Source organism: Neodiprion lecontei, chromosome 4 (assembly GCF_021901455.1).
Source record: "Neodiprion lecontei isolate iyNeoLeco1 chromosome 4, iyNeoLeco1.1, whole genome shotgun sequence".
In the NCBI taxonomy this organism is placed as follows: Eukaryota; Metazoa; Arthropoda; class Insecta; order Hymenoptera; family Diprionidae; genus Neodiprion; species Neodiprion lecontei.
In genome coordinates, this window is record NC_060263.1 from 4089083 (window position 1) to 4097161 (window position 8079).

An 8079-nucleotide genomic window follows, 5' to 3' on the forward strand; every position below is an offset into this window, starting at 1 on the left:
ACTTCGCGAGGGAAAAATATCTGGAAATGCATAATAATGCAAGCCGTTTTTTCTTTTTTTTTTCTGCTGCAGCACGACAACCCGAAGACTTATACAGAGGAAAATCATTCGCGAAACTTTCACAATTGGTACGGTCAAGAAGTAAACAAATGGTACGAGTGAGCCAACCTCGTACGGGTTGGACGGAGGGAAATGGGTCACAAGGGGTGAAGAGAGGGGTGCGACGGAGAAAGGAGAAGAGAGAGAGAGAGAGAGAGAGAAAAGCGCGAGGCAAAAATTGAAATAAAACTGGGCGGAAAATTTAAACTCGCTCTGAGCACCTAATTATTGCAAATTGCGTCGGGTAACGAATGCTAGAATTGAAAATAGTCGTCAGTTCCACTTCTGCAAAATTTTGCAAATCCTGAGGCACATCCTTTGCACGGAATATTCCATGGTGTAGCATTCTACCTGCAATGTAGAAACAAATAATAGGCACTTGATTAATTTCGGTAATTTATTACCTGAAAAAATATGTAAGAACAGAATATAGCTATATGCAGTATATGCATCGAAGGATCTATGTATGTTTACTGATATATAACACTTGAATACGCGAGGCTCCTAAGATTTCCATTGTGCTGCTCAATTGTAATTTGCGTCAGAACGTCGCCTCGCCATTGCTTTGGCGCATTTTAGACGATTAATCACAAATAAATAACTCGGATATAATGTGTATGAAAAATTTGCTTCAGTTATCGTTTTCACTTATTTCATAGAATTTTTTTTTCCAATGCAACAACTATGAAGAAGTAACAGCTGACGTTCCTCTGTGAAAACTGTACCTAATAACACGATTAATTATCCGAGAGAATATAAACTTACGTTTCGCGAATTATAATCCTTGTAAAAATAGACTACACATCAGTGCTGGTTACAAAAAAAAACAAAAAAAAAAGTGCAATGCTCCTATAATATAAAATACAATTTATCGTCAATATAACGATATAAATATAATCGAAAAGAAGTCGCGACTCTGCAATATTCGGGCGAGGATTATACTTGCAGTCGTAACTTCAATCGGGGTGTTGTTTTGGTTCCATACGTCACGGGTGGGTTTTCGAAATATCAGACGGTATCACGTAAGAAGGGGCATAACGTTTCTACATAGCGGGTATTATTTATTATACTATATACATGTATATTCGTAATTATTAGCACGAATTCTGAGCTCAATATCTGACAATGATAATGAGAATGAGAATACTTTATCATTAGCCGTAATTTGTGAGAGAGAGAGAGAGAATGAATTACCTAGACCGAAAGAAATTTCTGTTTATGGTTTGCTATTTATATACAGTCTTGAGCTGTTTCCAATTTTTTTCCCATAATTAAAAAATATGGATCCGGGTAGGTATAAACTGAAAATCAGGCTTCGAGTTGGAGTAATCAGAAATTCTATTACGTGTTACTATTATTTTTGATTACGATCATTCTTACTAATCAGATTACAGCTGTTGCGATCATTTAATGTGGGTGGAGTGATAAAATAATGTTAACGTTTTGTTTGATTGAAAAAATTGACTAAACTAAACAGATTGAACGCTACAGTAACCAGATAGCGCATCAGTATTGGCAATTATAATCAGATTAAATTGTTACTTGTGACACATTTTTTTTTTTTTTTTTTTTACGATTGCAGCAATTATCGATCCGTTATTTTAACGATATTCAATTTACTAGTATTTTCTAGTAACTATACTAAATTAAATGATTCTCGTCGTCAGTGTACGTTTTCAAAAAACGTTTCGAGCGAAGAAAGGACTCTTTGAATTCCTTTTCTCTTCTCCGTGCCAGGCGGGCTGCTCCAGGGCACTAAAAAGCGCCCCCTTGGCGCCGGGCGAGAATAAGCTCGACAAAAACTCCCCCTCGACTCGCTCGCGGGGCGTTTACCAACTTTACGGAAAGACCAGGCCGCGTCGAATAATTTTGCGTTTCAAAAAAATTTTTCCCAACCTGCCTTAGGCGGTGAAAAATCAGGGAGAACCGAATGTTCTGTCTCTCTTTCCCTGTTTTATTTTTTTGCCTGTTTACGTGCATGAATTAAAACGATATTGTTTTGTATTTTGTTTCTCTAAACAACAAATAATATTCTATCCTTACTTCCGCTTCTTGATTCTAGCCTATTCTCTGCTATCCTGGCAAAATAGTCACGTAATTCGTGCACACAATTGTCCAGATTCTTGTTATTTAGGTAAACTTAATACCGTTGATATTGATCTGGCACTGAGAAATAGGATCAAAAAAGTTATACATATTCGTCAATGCTCACGAAAAGTGTGCACGAGGTATTTCGTTGTACAATTGTGTTCCCGCCATGGCAGACATCAGGAGACCGTAGGCACATGCGCGAATTTCAGATCTAGGTACCGTAATACTGACACCACGCCGTGACCTGATCACGGTTAATAAATATCTCCGCGAGGCTATCGGAGAGAAGCCGAAGTGCTCGAACTCTGCCCCCCCTCCCCGACCCTGAGTAAAACAAACTGAACAATACCAAATCGTAAATTTGAACCCTGAATATTTCTCGAAATTTTTGCCGGAGACGTCTTGCTCGCATTGGTATTATGCACAAGAGAGTATCAGATCCCTGCAAATTTTTTTGAAAAAATTCTCTTCGCTTTTCCCGGACTGAAAATCCGAGGTCCAAGTATCGCAGGTCATAAATAAAGGCTAGAGATATTTGAAATACAGGTTCAAAAGGGACTCGAGAATACAAGGGGATCTTCGAGCTCGGCACAGGTAAGAATACTCAGTCAATAGATCGGCGCGGGTTCAGAAACCGTTTGGGGTCTTAAAATTTTGTACACATTTACGGCACGAAAACTTCATTCAAAATTTTTGCCAATTTTGACGGAAGTCCGACATCCCAATTTACCTGGATAACAGGGTACAGTTTTCCTTGAATCTTAAAACTCCCCAATACCTGCAGCAATCCAAGAAATGTTTAAACTCCATTTGCTGCAACCTTTACCTTAAATCTGAAATTTAAAGGATACTTGGAAGAGAAATGAAGAAAATAAACGAAAGGTCTTATACACATCTATATACGTGTACGAGAAAACATTTTATTACTTGCGAAGATGGAATGAAAATGGTTTATTATCGTCTAAGATCAAGATGTATGCCGTATATACATATGCACATCGAGTAGAGGCTTTTCCTGGGCTGTCTTATCACCGTAAAGTTCGGGGTAGTCGGACGGGATGGGGGGGGGGGGGGGGTGGCGAGGACTTTGAGGTCCAGAGAGGCTGCACGATGTTACCGCGTGTGTAGTGCGTCAGCATCACTCACTTGTTGAATGTTGGCAAACGCGATCGGATCACGTGCACGTTATAGGTAGAGAGGCACACAGGGTAGTACTCGAAGATCGAGAACCAACGAGGACTGTGAGCTTCCGTCATCCGAAGGCGTTGCGCCTCCGTTTGGGGCTGCACCACTTCGTGAGGACTCGAGGTCAGAAGAAGGGTCTATTCAGACGACGGAACACCCGGTTTGCGGTCATAATCTTGCTCGTCCGAGAAAGTGGAACGTGTGTCGTTTCTTTTTTCTTTTTTTTTTTTGTTTATCATATTTCTCACTAAATCAGTACAACCACGAGATCGTGTTTCGGCGACATGTCGTCGGGATGTCGGAGAGCGCAGCTATATCTTGAAAACACGATGTAACGTGGAGGGTGACGGGTAAATCCTGCAATGACAACTCTCCTTGAAGTCGGAACGGTAGAGCCTAGGATCTAGGCTCCTTTAGGCTAGAGGCTTCAGTAGAGTAATTGATACCCAGACTTCGGCACCGAAACGACCTACGTCAGTCATATTTCACTCGGCAAATACGCGTATAATGTTAGACACGATCCGCTAATCAGTCGCATCAACTTAAGGTCCTCGGAACAGTAGCGTCACACTATATTCAAGGATTTTGTAGATTTGCGTCTTGATTTTGGTAGCTCAACGAAGTTAAATGGGGGGGGTAACGGTAGAGACGACTGAAAATTGTGACGATGGTGATTGAAAGTGATTTTTTTCATCACCTTATCAGTTACGTAACTTGTTGTTTCGGTTTCCTCGTACTTTTGGAAAGAAAGTAGAACTTGGACGTGTTTACCGTCTAGAAAGAGATATAAAATATCAGAGAAGATCTCTCTTCTAGTTGACTTGCGCAGGAAAATTGATATAGCGGGTAGTTTTGCTATCCGTTTGTGACGGATCTTCGTGAGAAATGAAGTTGTTGGTTGCTTCTTTTTTTTCCGTCACAATCTTTTTCTTCTCCGTCCTCTTACTTAGCCATATTGCGTGGATGTGTATTCACATGTAGGTGCAGTTATTTTTCTGTATAGACGCATGGGCGTACCAAGTTAAATACGAGTAATCGATAAGGAGAAAAAACACGCAGCGTTGGCTGGCGCGGTGGCTGCACGGTTGTATTCCGGTACCAGCTAGAATAACCTCAGCGCCGTGGAGGACGGAAATTTTTGGAAAGAACCTCTCGGTCCGTCGGCCGATGGTGGGGGAGGTGGCTGGGCGAGGGGCGAAGGCGGGAGGGGGACATGAGGAAAAATTTTGGAGAACACGACGGCGTCCGTCGAAGAAGACTGCGTTCCCCGGTTGGAACCGAGGTCTAGCCTCTCTCTCCTCGTCCTCTCTTTTAACTCCTCTCTCACACACACACGCACGCACGCACTCTCTCTCTCTCTCTCTCTCACTCTCACGCGGGCGCGCGCGCGCGCGCGCGTAAATATCTCCACGACCCTGACGAAGTGGAGGCAAGAGAGTGGGAAAGAGAGCTGGGGCCGTCATAATTCCTTGAATTGAACGGCGGGTTATTCTCTACCAAGGTTACCGGGGGACGAAGCGGGGCAGGGCGGAGAATCGATAGGACGACAAGGACGCCGTACGTACAGAGAGACGGGCAGAGGTTAGGTTGGCTGGCTAAGAGGGGGGCGCGAGTTCGTGGCGTCCCTGCTGGCCGCGCCACCGTCGCCGTTAGATTTGTGGACTGCCGCGGCGGGGCGCGGCGTGGAGGGGACGGGGTGCGCCCGACGAGAGGGGAGCCGACTTTATGCAGCTGCGGGACGATAACAACGATGGGCTACAGGACCGACGCTATAGCTGGGGAAATGCCAAATGGGCTACAGGACCGCGCCGGCCTAGCCTGTACGTTCGCCCGCCTCGCGTAGTGGCATGGCGGACGGCCCAGCACCGAGCAGGCAGGAAAGGCGGGAAGGAGGGATTTCAAGCGGTCGTCTCTTCTGCCTCTGCCTCTGCGCTACGACGAACCCAGCCCAGCCTTGCTCGGCGTTGAGGTTCCGTTGGCTTCCTACGGACCCAACTTCGCTCCTCTCTGTGCACCGCCGTCCTCTCTTTCTCTCTCTTTCTCTCTCTCCCTGTCCCCCGGTTAGGGATGAAGTTTTAGCCACGTCCTTGTCCGCCCTTATAACCTTGCCGACGGAGCCTCTTGGGCCGCTAGTCATGCCAACCAACCGCCGCCTTTCTCGCCTCTGCTCCTCCGCTTATCTCCTATTTTCACTTATTTCGCCATTCGTTATCGAGCCGGTATTACCTGCACTTACGACTAACCTGTCGGGAGCTACAGATCTCCCGGCATCACCGGACCCCCAGGGCTCGTACATTGAAAATTTAATGAAAGCTCGGAACACGGATTGACGCGTTCGATTCTCTATATTACCTAATGCGAAATTCAACCGCCGCGCGATTTTTCGCTTCCAATTTACTGCAGTCCAGACACTTTTTCTTATTCTTCGTCTCTAATTATATCTGTGGTAGTCGGAATAATCCGACTTTTGCCTTGATCCCTTCAGAGTTTTGTCGGTTCTATGGTTTCGGGAAACGATTTTGGAACCACTTTTGGAACCATTACGTTACACCTAGTTCAGAAACCTACCGTAGATTCGTCATTGAACGAGCTTATTTTATCCTAGTGGACTGCTGATCTGGCGCGTGCCAATTAGCGCTGAAGGAATACTGGGTCAATAATCTCTCCATCCCAATTGTTTATCATAATCTTTATTTAACATGCATATGTATATATCTCTATATTTATACTTAAATCTTTCCCCAAAACACGAGCCACGAAAGCCACGAAACAAGGTAACTAGCTATCCTCTGTCAAAACTTATGTTTGTATTAAGAAAAAATGTTGTAAACATGAAGGGATTGTTCAATTTGTGTTCCAGAAAATTGGATATAACGGAGCGTATCGAGGAGCCGGACGGCACGACACTCATTTCTCTCGAGGCTTGGAGTTTTAAATTTCTATCGCACACACAGGGTCGACTCCTTCTCGGTTCCGGTTCTTAGCGGGTTTGCTTCTATCGCTCGGTTCCGGTTCCGGTTTTCGGACGGGATATTTCGACGCGTGAGCTTCGGGAAGTACGAGTCTTCTTCGAAACGTTGCTGCGTAACCTGGAATTAGAAGGACGAGGGCTTTATGCGGAATAGCATGAACTTTGCTGCGTAAGTTCCTCTGTGAAGTAACGATAATTCGATTGTAAAATGAAAGTACGAATGACAATTGTATTTTTGAACGTTGTCGATATTATAACTTGTTATTACAGCGGAACGAAGCAGGATCTCGAGTTCTACCTTCACCTGGAAGCCTCGGCTAGGGCTGCAGACGATGAATTGATCTAGATCCAGATATGCTAGATATTTTTTTTTACCTACCTTACGAACATAACATGAATCCTTTGCTAAATTAAATATCTTCCTGCATATTCATTCCGCTTTTGATGATATATCGTATAATGTCTGAATTTCACCTTTTTAACGGCCACTGTATTAGCTTCAAATACATAGTCTTAGATCAACCGAAGATGTTACAATTATTATTTTGTAGTTTTAGAATAAGAGTTACTCTTACTTAAAAATAGTTTAGAAACTTGTAAGATTGTAATTGTACGTGAGCACTTGATATGATTTCTAAACTGAATGTGTTGTACGTAATATGATGTGTCGTACTAATCGATATATACTATACATACCTTTACACGGAATTGCTGTAACATAGTGTAACTTTTTGATATTTTAAAGGATTCCTTGAGCAGCCCGGACTTTTGACTTTTATAAAATAATTTTTAAAAAACTCCACGACAGTTTATTTAGCTATGTGTTATCCTTGTATCCACATGTTTCTCGGTGAATCGAGGAACGATGGAAAAACACGAAGAGTAGGTGAGGACTAACAATGAACCTCAACCGTAAGCGCGAGTAACGTGTACTATGGGAGTTAGAAAATATTGCAGCATCTCTACTCTCGTCAAATTTCTCATCAATTGCAAAACAAGGACTTAAGTATGAATAGAAACTGACATCAGACCAAACATTTTGTTTCCCTCTTCGAGGTTTTCGCAAATCACAGAGAAAGCAATGACCGTAATAACTGATTGGCTTTGAATTGGTTCAATGATATACTAAGCCAGCATTACTGATAGCATATTGCGGTAGAAAATGTTATGTAAATTTGGTAACGAAAAATGCACAAAGCTATCTACAGATGGGGGGGGTATAAAGACAGAACACGCAGACGCGAGAAAAATTCATGTTCAACTTTTCTTCGATACGCACGCAATTGGGGCCACGTGATTTCACTGGGGATGAAATCGTACTGACTGATAGTATGGCTTAAAAAATAGTAATAATTTCGAATTTTCTCCCGCCTGGAAACTTGCGGATAAAATAGTTACGAGAATAGTTCTACGGGTGGCACCACCTCCTGCACCAAACGGTAGCGCCACACTGGCAAAAGTCGAAGAACTGACAATCAGAGGAAAGTTACCGCGGTGTGATCTGTGGGATGTGCAGCTTTAGGCGCCCTGCCGCATTGATTAAATTACACGTAGGTACGTTATACTGTATAAATTTCGCGACGAATTTCAAATATATAGGTATAAATTTCCGCAAATCGGAGTACAGTATGAAAACAACGGTACAAATGACGCAAAACGCTAATAGTTGTTAAATATTTGATTTAGAGCGTCGAATAACGCTGGTATTATTTGACTCGACGAAATAGTCCGTT

General features: G+C 43.0%; 2 long non-coding RNA genes across 4 annotated transcripts in view; both read left to right on the forward strand.

The window, feature by feature from the left end:
* LOC124293806 overlaps positions 1–2141 on the forward strand; it is a 45991-nt gene extending 43850 nt beyond the window's left edge. For all 3 annotated transcript variants that reach the window (XR_006903652.1, XR_006903651.1, XR_006903650.1), the window contains exon 3: positions 73–2141. This is a non-coding gene — a long non-coding RNA (uncharacterized LOC124293806). The remainder of the gene's footprint in view (positions 1–72) is intronic.
* Positions 2142–6016: 3875 nt separating this feature from the next.
* LOC124293807 lies at positions 6017–7105 on the forward strand. The gene is made up of 3 exons (XR_006903653.1): positions 6017–6149; positions 6236–6515; positions 6617–7105. It is a non-coding gene; the product is annotated as an uncharacterized LOC124293807 (long non-coding RNA).
* The last annotated feature ends 974 nt before the right edge of the window (positions 7106–8079 follow it).